The sequence below is a fragment of the Vespa mandarinia genome, chromosome 2 (assembly GCF_050613455.1).
Source record: "Vespa mandarinia isolate Hongniang chromosome 2, ASM5061345v1, whole genome shotgun sequence".
Taxonomy (NCBI): Eukaryota; Metazoa; Arthropoda; class Insecta; order Hymenoptera; family Vespidae; genus Vespa; species Vespa mandarinia.
In genome coordinates, this window is record NC_140811.1 from 14,847,501 (window position 1) to 14,861,930 (window position 14,430).

At 36.2% G+C, this 14,430-nt stretch overlaps 2 protein-coding genes across 15 annotated transcripts in view; one reads left to right on the forward strand and one right to left on the reverse strand.

Annotated features, from left to right (window-relative positions):
* The window catches only part of hiw (MYC binding protein highwire), a 173,024-nt gene that overhangs the window by 84,667 nt on the left and 73,927 nt on the right, over window positions 1–14,430 (reverse strand). The gene's annotated exons all lie outside the window — the stretch shown is intronic.
* The window catches only part of LOC118440527 (uncharacterized), a 77,518-nt gene that overhangs the window by 1,049 nt on the left and 62,039 nt on the right, over window positions 1–14,430 (forward strand). Inside the window, exon 1 of one of the 5 annotated variants that reach the window (XM_085654876.1) lies at window positions 9,226–9,246. The exons of the other annotated variants lie outside the window; for them this stretch is intronic. The gene's annotated coding sequence lies outside the window, so the exon portion shown is untranslated. Of the gene's footprint in view, window positions 1–9,225; window positions 9,247–14,430 lie in introns of those variants that run through there. 5 annotated transcript variants of the gene reach the window in all.

Consider the following 14,430-nt stretch of genomic DNA (forward strand, 5'->3'; position numbering starts at 1 on the left):
AAAAAGGTTAAATAAATAAATAAATGAATGACTGAATGAACGGATAAATGAATAAATGAATAAATGAATAAATAAATAAATAAATAAATAAATAAATAAAAAAATAAATAAATAAATCAAAAAATTGAAGATTCCATTCGTTAATTAACGCTTTTGCAAATAACGACGAGATGCAACGACGAGATGAGAAGAAGGATCTTAAGAGAAGTGCCGGTCGTCGGTGCAAACGACTATTGCCAAGCGTTCTTTCATTATGACTGATTTATCGGGGTGCGCCCTCGTCATGCGTGCCAGCGAGCACACATGTGTTTCTATTAATAGATAGACCACCGTGGCTTCTAGCTCGACGACGCAACAACGCCTCGCGATATCATCGAGTTTGCTTGAGAAGAAACTAAAACACGTTATGCGTTCTTGGCTCTTAGTTGGAAAATAAAAGAAAGAAGAGAAAAGAAAAAGAAAAAAAAATCAAAAAAAAAAAAAAGAAAAAACAAAAAAACAAAAAAGAAAGAAAGAAAGAAAAAAAGAAGAGAATAAAATAAAAATGTCTAACTTGTCGCGTACGAGTTTAAAAAGGTTATAAATAAAAATTGAAAAGTTTGTTGGAACTTGTCGCAAGGTGACGGGAATATATAATATTACGTCGAGTATGTACCATTCGTTGTGTGAAAGAAAAAAAAAAGAAAAAAAAAGAAAAAAATAAAAAGGAAAAAAGAAAATTTACCTTCTGACAATTGAATTAAAGTTTCCAATGAAAATTCGTAGTTTAATCTCGTAAATTTAAGACATTTCAGAGATATTTTGAGAAAGCGTAAAGCATAAAAAAAAAAAAAAAAGAAAAGAGAATAAATAAATAAAAAAAAAAAGAAAAAGAAAGAAAAAGAAAAAAATTTATTAGACATTGAACAGTTATTGCAGAAAGTTTTTTACGACGATTCAATATTCGGATCTTTATTAATTCCTTTGACATATTTCTGTCGGATTGTTTGTAATTACATCCGCAAATTTCGAATCTGAATCTAATCTAATAAAGAAAGTAAATTCGACATAGAAATGGCACAGTATATACGGACAAATGAAGGCTCTAAAAAGAGATAGAAATTTTGTCATATTCACGTGCCATTTATTAGTGGTTGGAATAAAATTCCAGAGAAGTAATCCTTTTTTCTTATCTTTTTCAAAAAGCTTCCGATCTTTCTCAAAACCCCTTGGGCCGTTCGACACGACACGACGCGGACACAACGCGAGTACGACGCGGAAACGACACGGAAACGATGCGGAAACGATACGGTGACGACATACTGATGAATTTTTTTTACTTTCATATACTTATTTTATTCCATTATTGTTTCAGTATTCTAAAAGCTCTTCAATTTACGAATAACTTTTAATTCTCACAAAAATTTTAATTCAAATAACAGAAGATCATTTCTCTTTTCGCATTACTCATTATTACACACAGACACACACACACACAAACATACACAATTGCCATTTCTTCATAACGAGAAGATTCATTAAATACTATTAACAAGTATTTGTCAATAATATCAAAAGTATTTAATCAAGAAAATTATTGATTATTCAAACCTATCACTTCGTTATAATTTAATTCAATTTTACAACACCTGTATATGCATTAAGTTTGACGAATATATTTATTATTTAATAATCTTTGTCATCCAATGTAAACGTATATTTTTTAAATAGGCTTACACAGTTAACGGGTTAATATTGTATGAAGAGTACAAAAAAAGAAAAGAAAAAAAAAAGAAAAAAAAAAGAAATTTCTAAAACGAAGGAACAGCTTATATATCTCATATAAATAACAATATGAATAAAATGGAAGATACAGAAATAAAATTATTTTCATGGTTTATTTGTCGTCGATCTAAATGCAAAAGCAAGCGAATTCAAATTCGAATCGACGCGCCGCCAGCCGCAATGTCGGCGGCCACCAGCTTGGAAGCGGAATAAACGCGGCGGCGACATAACCGCCGATATTCCCCTTCTATCTATAACTCTACTTCTCTCTCTCTCTCTCTCTCTCTCTCTCTCTCTATCTATCTATCTATCTATCTATCTATCTACCTATCTCTCTCTGTCGCTCTCTTCCCATTCCTAGTAACCACTTTTCGCGAGCGTCAGAGGGCACGATAGAAGAGGCAGCTTAATAGAACGATAACGCGAGAGGCGTCCTCTTAATGGAATATCGCAGAAAACCACCGTGACATTAACCTCCGCCAACGTGATGATGACCCCTTCGCGGAAAGCCAAACGAATATTATATTCGACATCTTCGAGGATGAGAGAGGGGTTTCGTTCGATGAAAGATCGAATAATTCGTGGAGTCGAAGCCACCGTGAAATTGAACGAAGCACCGTTCAAGAGAATCTCCCATGCACCATCTTGTTCTTTCTATCTCTCTATGTAAAATAGAAAAAGAAAAAGAAAAAGAAAAAGAAAGAAGAAAAAAAAAAAAAAGAGAAAATGAAAGATATGAAAACGAATGAAAATTTTTATTTTCACGTCAATGAATTTATGTCAAGTGATTGAAATAATTATGGTGGGATGGAGGGGGGGGGGGAAAGAGAAAAGAAAAAGAAAAAGGAAAAAAAAGAAGAAGAAAAAAAGAAAGAAAGAAAAAAAAAGGATAAGGGCTATACGATTGATCACGACTCCTTGTCGATTCCCATACGACTTTTAATTTAAGACGAATGGAAAAGGAAAAGGAGGAGAGTCGAGAAGAACGATATACGATAAAATTGATGGAACCTTAAGAAATCCTTGCGATAAGCGACATACAACCGACCTTCTCCTACTCCGATTAGGTACATTTCCCGTGAGTACGTCCGCTCTTGGCAGTCGATTTACCGACTCAATGATCCGTGGAAGCGTCCCGTAGTTCTACCTTCTCATGAAATATCGTCAATCCAATTTAACGATAATTAATTGCACTTCACTCGAGAGAACGCGATCGAGAGTGATCCGTGACGGAGTCGAGCTTGGCCGGTGCACTCGATTTAATTCGATCGTACTGCAACTGCCCTCTCCCTTTCCCTCACTCTTTCCCCTTCTCTCCTCTCTCTCTCTCTCCTCTCTCTTTCACTTTCTCTCTCTCTCTTTCTCTCTCTGTCTCTCTCTTACTCGTATAAAAGGAAAAATTTTGTTTTATCGTTAAAGAATCCTCGAAAAAAAAAAAACGAGAGTTACGGCCTAGTTGATACGCTGGTAACATGTTGAAAGGAAATTACTAACGATGTTTGTGAAATTGGAATCGTTAATCATGATTATATATATATCATATATATATATATATATATATATATATATATATATATATATGATTATTATTTTCATTACTTTCAAAGCTCAATGCGGAACGATCGATGATATTGATAAATCTCGTTTTTCAGATTCACTTTTTAAACACTGCTGGTGGGAAACTCTCTCTCTCTTTTTCTCTCTATTTCTACACGCATAAATACATGCATACACACACACACACACACACATATATATACACACACACACACTTGCAGCATATCCCAGGAATCTAATTAGTAATCAGGTGTATGCTCTATGACTTAAGCGGGTTAAAAGGGAGTTAAAGGGATCGAAGTCATCGTATAGGACAGTTTCGCATTGTGTCCCTATCTCGTTCCAATTACACGTCGAAATTGCGGTTTAATCTGAATACAGTATGTTGTCCTCGTTCTCGCTCTCATCCTCGTCCTCGTCCTCGTCCTCATCGTCGTCGTCATCGTCGTCGTCGTCGTCTTCGTCGTCGTCGTCGTCGTCGTTGTCGTCGTCGTCGTCATCGTCGACCTCGCCATTCTCTACACGGAAGAGATTGTTCGACAGCTTTGTTCCACGTACCGACAAAGTTCTATCTGTTAGTTGGAACGAAAAGATCGATCACCAAATCACCGCCAAAGTCTTCTTAACGATACTTGAAAAACTTTTCCGAAACTGATTTCTAAGAGTTACTAGTTTCATTAATTAATCCCATCATGAAAACGTAAAATACATCAACATCGTTTTAATTAATGTCGTCGACGTTATATACAACACCGAGATAATGAAATTCTTTAAAAACTTTTAATATATAATTCCGGTATTGAAAAAAAAAAAGAAAAAAAAGAAAAAAAAAATGAACATTAATTTTTCTAATTAAATATCTATGAGTTATAAATAGAGCATACATACAAATACTCACTCTCAATTTACTAATTCTTCTAATATCGATCTAATGAAACTTTCAAATACACTCCTTTCGAAACATCTCCAAGCGAACGATTAGTCTACTGATACGAGTTATAATCAAAAAAAGCAAAAAAGAAAAAAAAAGAACAAGAAAAAGAAAAAAGAAAAAAAAAAAAGAAACTCGTCCTAATCGTTCCTCCATCGATCGGTGGAAGGAATAGTCTAAGCAAATAGATATCGGCGCGTGTTCGTTTTAGCTTCTTAAACAAAGCGATCGCTGAGTTCGCAAACCAAGTAGAAAATCGACGACGACGACGACAACGACGACGACGACGACGACGACGACGACGACGACGACGACAACGATGATGACGATGGTGGTGATAGTAGTGGTAATGGTAATAGTGGTGGTAGTGAAAGATCGAGGGTGTGCGCGCGCTCGCGCGCGCTTAACGTGGCTATGTCGGGAGCGGATCGGCTGCAATTCGAGCCACGACTTTCCGGCTCGGTGCAGAATAATCACGGAGACGGAGACGCGATGGGGTTGAGTTAAATGATCGATCGCTCCCGCGGAAACTCTCGTTAATCGTCCGTTTCCGTTCCGCGCTTCCCATTCCGTCTATCGGCTCCGCCGGAAACTCGTGAGATAGTTTCGCGCCGACGATTTCGATAGTTCTGACCTCCACCATACCACCTCCCCCACACCACAGCCCAACATCGTCCATCTCCTCTCAATCCTCTTCGCTATTCTTATTTTCTTCGAATTTCTTCATTCTCTTGGAAACCATGAATCTTTCCGAAGACAATGATGGAAATTCTTCGAAATACAACGAAATGGACGATAATCCGATAAAATAAGCGAAAAAAAAAAATAAAAACGAAAAAGAAAAAAAAAACAAAATATAAACAATATGTAAATCGGAAAGTAACATTTATTAATAACATGCACATTTACGAATGATTATAATTCGTTAATCCTTTTAATGAATAATAATGATATTATTATTTCATACTGTTCACAGTTAACATGACTTCGGTAATTGAAAAAAAAAAAAAAGAAAAAAAAAAAAGAAAAAGAAATAAAAAAGAGAGAAGAAAAACAAAGTCTATCTGATCTCGATTGATATTTCGCATCGTTATAAATTCATGTATAATTTATCAAAGAGAAAATGTTATCTGGCTTTCGAACTCGCGACGGCAGACAAAAGAATTTCCAAAGGTATGCCCCGTAGAAAATTTACGCCCCTGGAAATTTCGTAAAGAGATGGGTACGGGCGAGTATATTTCACGAGAAGCCACGATAGCCCGGATGGTGTTCGTTAGAATCCCCATACTTAATCTAACCTTAACCTTTATTTATCCTGCAGACCGAGAGTAAGCCAAAGGGATAGAAGCACACGTACGCATTTGACAAGTCTGCGTGTATATGCTAAAGAGAAAAAGAACGAGAGATAGAGAGAAAGAGAAAGAGAAAGAGAGAGAGAGAGAGAGAGGGAGAGAGGGAAGGAGGGGGAGGAAAGAAGGAGTTAGGTAGCACGTTCGTCAGTGGTCAGACTGGTTAGCCAGTGTTTCAGAATAGGAAAAAAGAAGAAAGACTTGTGCTCGCTCTTACTCCTGACTCCGTCGCATGTTCGGCCCTGAATAATGGCGCTTGTAAAAATAAAGCTCCCGAGGTAAAAAAAAAAAAAAAAAAAAAAAAAAAGAAAAGAAAAGAAAAAAACAGAAAAAAAGTGTGACGACGCCTACGACACTACAAATACTGATTCGCACGAGATGAACAAGGGGACAAGTTTCGTGAGAAAAGGTTCGGTATTGTGATAACAACGATAAAAGCTTTCGATTTTCGTCTTTCTTGTGTACTCATGCATTACTAAAATGTCGACGTACGCGTTAATTCGTATTTCCTCTAGTAAATTAGGAAAAATTGTCACGTAACGGATAAAAAAAAAAAAAGAAAAAGGAAAAAGGTAGAGAAATCTTGTTAAAAGAAAAGAAGAAGAAGAAGAAAGAAGAGATAGGTAATTAAAGGCGTAAGCGGAGCACGAAACTGGACAGTGGCCATGTTCGTTCAAGAAATGCACCAGTCGTTTGCTCACTTGCTGTGAGATGGCTGGCTGTTTGGATGGCTGGCTGGCTGGGTGGCTGGCTGGCTGGTTGGCTGGTTGGCTGACTGGCTGACTGGCTGACTGGCTGACTGGCGTCTTCGAAAATTCTTTTTGGACGGTAAAGTAAATTTGTTGAGAGAGGAGCGCACAGAATACTGAAAGACGTATCAACGACGAGAGGGAAAAACTAGATAGGGGATGTTTTGATATACTTGCCAATGAAATTTGCATGGTATTGAATGTAGATGTAGAAAAACAGAAGAGAGTGGTGGTAAAAGGATCACTTGCGAAATCTTTTGAGAAAGTATAAAGAAATAGAAAGCTTTTGGTTAAACGTTTGACAAACGTTCGACCATACGATAACGACGTAATGGTACGTACTTGGTAGTAACTGAGTAGAGTTTCGTAAGGTCTCATATTTTTCTTTTCTTTCTTTCGTATGGTATAGTAGCTAGCAGTTTTGAAGTTTTCAAGCGATAAAGAATAGAAACAATTTACGATAAAGAGGGTAATACGAGAACATAATGTATGCAAATATCAGGAAGACACGAGTCAAGTGATTGCTCACAATTTAGAATCGGCTACATGAGAAATGGTAATAGACGATGCGTAGCGGTCGTGCCATTGGGAAAGACAAAAACCGCAAACTACTTCGTTCCGACTCGTCGTCCATCTCAAGAGTGTCTTCTTCTCCCTCGCGGCCAGTCACAACGTTTCAAAGTTCTACGAAATGTGAGGGGTGATACGAGAAGAAGAGGGCCAAAGGGGACAAAGAAGAACAAGAAGAAGAGAGAAAGACTAGAGTGAAAAAGAAAAGAGAAAGACGACAGAAAAGAGAAGAAAAAGAAGAAGAAGAAGAAGAAGGAAAGGACGAAGACATAAAACATTCAAGAACCGGGAGGAGTTGGTGAATAATGCATAACCGCGGAAATGGACCGCTTAGGCGATTTAAATCTCATAAATGCATCGCCCGTTTGTTCCCAAGGGCACGTACCATTTTGTCAGGACACTCGCCTATCGCGCTTTCGCTTCTGGGATTCTTCTCTTCTAGTCACATATCACGACGTTCAGGCGTTGTTTCGAAACGAAGACGAAAGAGAATTTTCATGATTTTCTTTATTCTACCTTCTTTATAAGAGAAAAGGATAAAGTAATAAGAACAAAAGAATACCATCGGATGATAATGTCAAACAACTGACTAGATCGATATCCGTTTGCTTTACTTGAAACTTTATCCTTTCATTTTGAAGCCGAGATAATATCAACGAAAAATGAAAGAATCGAGGTGCCGCAACTATCATTCGCAAAAACAGTTTGAAGAAGAGACTTAGTGAAAGCCTCGACGAACGATCCTTTTAGCAAAACTGGTCTTACGTGCTTTCCCACTCGCATATTGGATTTTCGGACCTTTTAGTCGCCGGATCTCTAGAAGCCGCACCGCCGTAAAGAAGCTTTGCCGTGTAAAGAATTAGATGCCTTTCAAAAAGAGCTACTTTCGAAAGCAGCTATCTGCCGCATGGACTCCTCTCCTCCAAACTCTTAGTCAACGAGCTTCGATCGATCGATAGGAAACCGCATCAAGCTGTAAAGGGAACATTCGAAAAATAAAAAGGAAGTCAAGAGTCGATACGATTCCATACATTCGGCCGTTTTTAAAATGAACAAAAATTGAAAAGGTGAATAAGATATATATATATATATATATATATATATATATATATATATATATATAAAATCAAAATAATCGAAATAAGGTTAATAAATTCAAACGAACATCAACAAAATTGAATGTCGACGAATTGATGAATCGAACATCAGTCAGACTTTAATCCACGAGACTACTACTAGTAGTCTTGTCTATGAATGCTTGAGTTCCGAGTTTTGAGAGAGAAAGAGAGCGAGGAAATGAGCGCCGATTATTCTGGATATAACGCAAAAATGAAAGCAAATTTCGCAGGAGAGAGAACTCTGCGAACTCTCTGTTGAAAATCAGCACGGTTGAGTTGAATGATATCAAGAAATCTAACAAAAGGAGTGACTGAGGTGAAGGCGGAAGTAGGAGAAAAGAAATGGAAAAGAGAAGAAAGAGAGAGAGAAAGAGAGAGAGAGAGAGAGAGAGAGAGAAAAGAAAGAGGGAAACAGAAAAAGGTCTATTCATCTGGAGTATCTGAAATTATCCGTAACTCTCTTTCGGTAATTCACTTCGAAGCACGATTCGTGCTGGAAAAGCGGTCATTGAATCCGACGGACGCCATGGGTCTCTCTCTCTCTCTCTCTCTCTCTCTCTTTCTCCCTTTCTCTCTCTCTCTCTCTCTTCGTTTTTCTTTCATTTAAAAGCACGGACTACGATAGCAGAAGGGAGGACAACTCTTTCGAGCAGAAACGAGTTTCCCACCATAAGTGCTCGCTACTCTCAGAGGAACGTTTGACTCGGAGAGAACCGTAGTTTCGAGCCTCTGCTGCTTCTGAATCTAGGAGGAATAGTGTAATTAATTGTTAAATCGCTCGATTCGAGAGTCGAATGAGATTTGTGCTCACGATCGGTACTCGATAGAAGATTATTTTCCTTTCTTTATTTTTATCTTTTTATCCTTTTTTCTTTCCCTCTTTTTTTCCTTTTTCTTCTCTCTTTCCTTCTCTCTTTCTTTTTTCCTTCTTTCTCTTATTTTTTTTCTTTTTTTCTTTTTTCTTTCCTTTTTATTATTTCTTTTTTCTAACTGAAGTTGAAACATTATTTTATCTGTTAAATTATTACTCGCACGAATTCTATTGTACTTCCTGAAGCTCGTCAGGTCGTTGTGCTTTTAAGAATTCCACCTCATTCCCGAATTAAGAAGATGAAGGAAAAATTGAGCTACCGCCGAGAGACAGAGGCGAAAGCTTGGATATTCTCGGATGTCCTCGTATTTCGTAGCACGTGACAGCTACAAGAATGGTATAAATGGTTTAATTTCCTTATTCTACGGGCAAACCACTCCATAGATCGCGCTTGGCATACTGATGAAACGATGATACTTTTACTGGGATGTAATCAAGCTTTCTCGAGATGTTTACAATAAACAATTCTTTTATTATAATATAAATGTATTACTTGCTAAATTTTTATTCAATTGTATTCCGAGCTCGATCGTGTTCATCAATCAAAATTATGTATTAACAAATTTGCAAATACAAACGTCTAACGAAATGGTACGATATTTCAAATGATATATAAATTAATTTTATATTTGAAAAAAAAAAATATTATATAATAAACGGGGTTTAAAGAGGCCAAAAAAAAAAGAAAAAAAGAAAAGAAAAAAAACAAGGCTAAGTTTCTCTTATCGAAAAGATTCCTTTTGTACGACTCTGTGTATTATGACGAAATATATATTAAGTAGGACTTAAATATGATAGAGAAAAAGGAAAGTCATGCGCGTACATTCGTAAGATTGCTATTAATTAAGAGTATTGTTAAAGTTACGCTATATCCTATGTGGTTTTTTTTTTTTCGTTAAATAAATGACAACAATATAATCTTATTTGAAATTGGGACTGGATGCTCACTGACGTGAAAAATACAATACATTTAAGCGTAATTAATAAATAATTTTGAAAATACGCGAAGAATTCATTGCGCTTAAACGATCAATGAAAAAAGAAGAAAACAAAAAAAACAAAAAAACAAAAAAAGCGTAATATTACGTGCCAATGAATTACAAATAACGGCACTTTTACAATTTATTTTACGTAGTAAGCGTAGGTATGATTAATTAAAAGCGTACACGAACGAAACTTGCGTCTACGCATCCTTCGTTCCCTATCAACATCGATTATGATAAAGGGACATAGGAATTTTGTTGGGAGGGCGAAGCTGTGTTTTCAAAAGGGTCAGAACTACCAGCTACAATTTTGCGTTAAAATTTCATACATGTTATGTATGACGATGCCAAACCTCAAAGGATCCCACGATTCGACGAATGAACATACACATACATATATATACATACATGCATATGTATCAGCATATATATATACATATATATATATACGTACGTATATATATGCTGATACATATGTATATACATACTCGTTATTCTGTCGCCACTTATGCTATGGTAGAATAAATCGAAAAGAATTGGAATTATCATTGAGTGCTATGAGGTTTCCCTTTGATCGTTAACGCGTGTTGTGGATAATAACTTATGGATAAAATTTCTCATGATATAGTTTACAATGAGAACGATAAGATGAATGGGATAATAAACATTCGTGCTTTATAAAATTAACATCTAGTCAATTAATTTCATATTTCTCCTCATTAAAACCTCGCACGGATTATAAACAAATAAAAAATGAGTGAAAAAGAGAAAAAAGAAAAAAAGAAAAGTGACAAATATTTTCCATCCGCTATTTGTATTTATAATAAATATAAACGGCTAATATTACCGAGACTGTTCATAGGAGTTCAAATAACGCGAAACCATACACGTATTGCTCCCGAAGTTATAATTCCCATTATTTACAAAATTAATTTAAGAGCTTTCTATTTTAATTCAATAAAGCGAGAAACGCATTGTAATATTTATTTATCAACATTCATTGTAACTTTATTTAAACAGCGCGTGAGCATTTCACGATAACCGACGTATGTATTTGGAATGCATATAAAAATTAACACGTAGATAACAGATAAGTTAATAAATTTAACTACGCAAAATGTTGATTTATATTAATCGATTTTTTCCTTATTCATTGTACATATATATATATATATATATATATATATATATATATACAGGTTATATATTTATATATACAGGTATACTGTATATAAAAATATTTCTATCAGTTTTTTGACATATAGATATTTTCAACGTAATCAGAAGGTAAATACTAATTAAAATTTGCCAAAGAATTTTTCTAATTTATTCTTGAACAAATTAAACGTTCATCATTTTACTGTATTACATTTAACATACGGGATTTCCATTAGTTACTAGAAAGTAGATATGCGTCCATTAGCCGATAAACACAAATTATGTACTCGAGTAACGATTGAAATATTTTTCGTAAAAAACGAGGAAACGAAAAGAAAGAGAAAGAAATGATGATGAAGAAGAAGAAGAAGAAGAAGAAGAAGAAGAAGAAGAAGAAGAAGAAGAAGAAGAAGAAGAAGAAGAAGAAGAAGAAGAAGAAGAAGAAGAAGAAGAAGAAGAAGAAGAAGAAGAAGAAGAAGAAGAAGAAGAAGAAGAAGAAGAAGAAGAAGAAGAAGAAGAAGTAGAAGAAGAAGAAGAAGAAGAAGAAGAAGAAGAAGAAGAAGAAGAAGAGCGACCATATAATTCGAGAGAAGGAAGAAGAAACGACAGAACGACGTCGAAGAACAGTTTCATGAATTTTCAACGATGCAAAGAAAGTATCTTGGCCGTTTAAAAGAAGAGAAAGACTTCCTTCGTCGTTTCCACCATAGATTTTCCTTTCAACTACCTACCCTCCTTCATCTTTCCCTTTACCTCCTCTCCCACCAGCCGGTAGAAAACGTCGAAACAATCGGCCGTTTCTCACGAAGACGCTATCTCTCTCTCTCTCTCTCTCTCTCTCTCTTTCTCCTTCTCTTTTCTCTTATTCTCGTATTCTCTACCATTCTCGTTTCTCCGTACACGTAACTTTCGCGTTTTGCCGCGTAAAAATCGTTCCAACGGCAGACTCGGTCGTCGAAGCATACCTTCTTTCCTTCCTCTTTCTCCTCTTCCTCCTGGTCTTTCTCCTCGCCAACACAACTCTCTTCTCTCCTGCTTCCTTAGAAACGGACGAGTATCCATTAGCGTGGCGCTGGGTAGTACTACGTAAAGGTACACTTTGAGTGTCAGACTCTGTTTCCATCCTGGCAAAGCGTACACGCGCGTTTTGTATGGCCGCGCGTTTTGTATGGCAGCGCGTTTCAATATAAAAATTTGTCTACTTTTATCGTCGTAATAAAGAGAGGAAGATAGATAGATAGATAGATAGTCAACGATAGAAAGCTCCTAAGAAATTGGGAGCAAAAGGTTGTGTAAATGCGAGGAGACTTTTTTCTTTTTCTTTTTTCTTTTTTTTTTTTTTTTTTTTTTAAAGGAAATAAAAATGAAACGAAAAAGAGAAAAGAGAAAGAAAGAAAAAAGAATTAAGAAGCTACCGAAAAAATGGAACATGTGTGAAAATAAAGAAAAAAGGGAAACAGAGAGAGAGAGAGAGAGAAAGAAAGAGACAAAGAAAGAGGGAGAGAGAGAGAGAGAGAGAGAGTGAAGCTACTCGATCTAAGGCATCTTTCACACCGAATTCTACGGAAATGTTTCCAAGCAAAGGGGTTGGTTGGCTACACCGAAGCACTGAGTTTTCTGTTTGCATCGGGTAAATATTTAAGTCCGTATTCCAAGCCATTCTGGAAGCTCTCTCTTTTCTTTCCTCTTCTTTCTTTCGAATACGGAATCTACGCTGTTTCTCTCTCTCTCTCTCTCTCTCTTTCTCTCGTTCTTTGGTTTGTTCGTCTGTCCTCTCTCTCTCTCTCTCTTTCTCTTTCTCTCTTTCAAGTCCTCCTCTTAAGCCTACGTTCACCGAGAGAGCAGCGTAACTTTCACGAACTTTTTCGGAATCGAAGAGATTCGATCAAATATTAGGGGCGCCTTTGCAGTCAAATAGTGGCGTACACACGTCTGTAGGCGAAGTAAAATTGTTGAAAATAGTTTTCTCTCTCTCTCTCTCTCTCTCTCTCTCTCTCTTTCTTTCTTTCTCTCTTTTACTATTCTATCATGAAGTAGCGAATGAAATAAAAGCGAAAGAAATGTTCCGATTGAAATGAAAACTATTGTGGTGGCGAAGGGAAGAGGGGGAGGGGGGAGAAGAAGGAAGGAGAAAGAAAAACTGCACGTGATTGTTAAACCGTGATCTTGAGAAATTGATATTTTTATTTTAGTTCGATCGACTAACGTGATATATTGTAAGAACGAATTGATGTAGATACTTCGAAACATCGATTTTGTTTTTACACGAAGTCATATAGGCAAGTGTACATATATATATATATATATATATATATATATATATATATATATATATATATGCATATAATCTGGTTGGAAACGCCTGTGAAAATTATATACTGCGCATGATTAATAACGTTCTTCAGAAAGCGCGAACGTCTGCAAGCGAGATGAATGTATCCAAAGACAATGGAAACTTTGCTTATCTACATATTGTCTCGCGGGAAGGTCTAACTTAGTAGTTACGCAGAATCAGCAAGTTCGTGCATCTAATTTGAGGAAAGTGCGTAAGAGACGGTTTTAGAAGATGTGGTATCTCTTCTTCGTCATCAACAGATTTTCACCTAGAAAACTGCCTTACGAGATAAGAATGTTAATAAGAATTTTCATGACGGTGTACGGTACGATGTTAAAAAAAAAGGAAGAAGATCCGTGACCCGTAAAGTAAATAGAGTCTCCAGAGAAATACATAACGGCGTGGCCATAATATTAAAAAACTTATTTACAAGTCATGTGAGATGGTGTCACGAACTAGTTGCATCAATAATATTTCTATTCCATGAAGATGGTAATGTCGCGTTTTATCAAAAAAATTACGATGGTGTTAAGAGTTTTGCTGATATTAGATCGTTCGAAGAAAAAGAAAAAAGAAAAGAAAGAGAGAGAGAGAGAGAGAGAGAGAGAGAGAGAAGAAAGAAAAGGAATAAAAAAGAGTAAGAAAAAAGAAATTAGGGACTCATTTTTTATTCGTCTTTTCCAAGTCAGAATGCGAAGCCTTAACCCTTTTCTTTCGCTACTATCGGACATTGAACAAGGAAGGGATCCAAGAAGGTCATAAGGCCAATCAAGGCGATCTACCAAAGGTCCAACTCGATTCCAACTTTTCCACCTTTTTCCTTTCGCCAGTGGAACGATAAAAGCGGAAGTATATCTTCTGTTCTTTTGTTTTTTCCGTTCCAAGACAAGCAACCAACCACCCGACGGCCATTATATTGGCTCGTCGATGGTGAAACTCATCTATTCTCTTCTATTCTCTTCTCGACTATCTATCTATCTATCTGTCTATCTGTCTATCTATATATATATATATATATATATATATATATATATATATATGTATA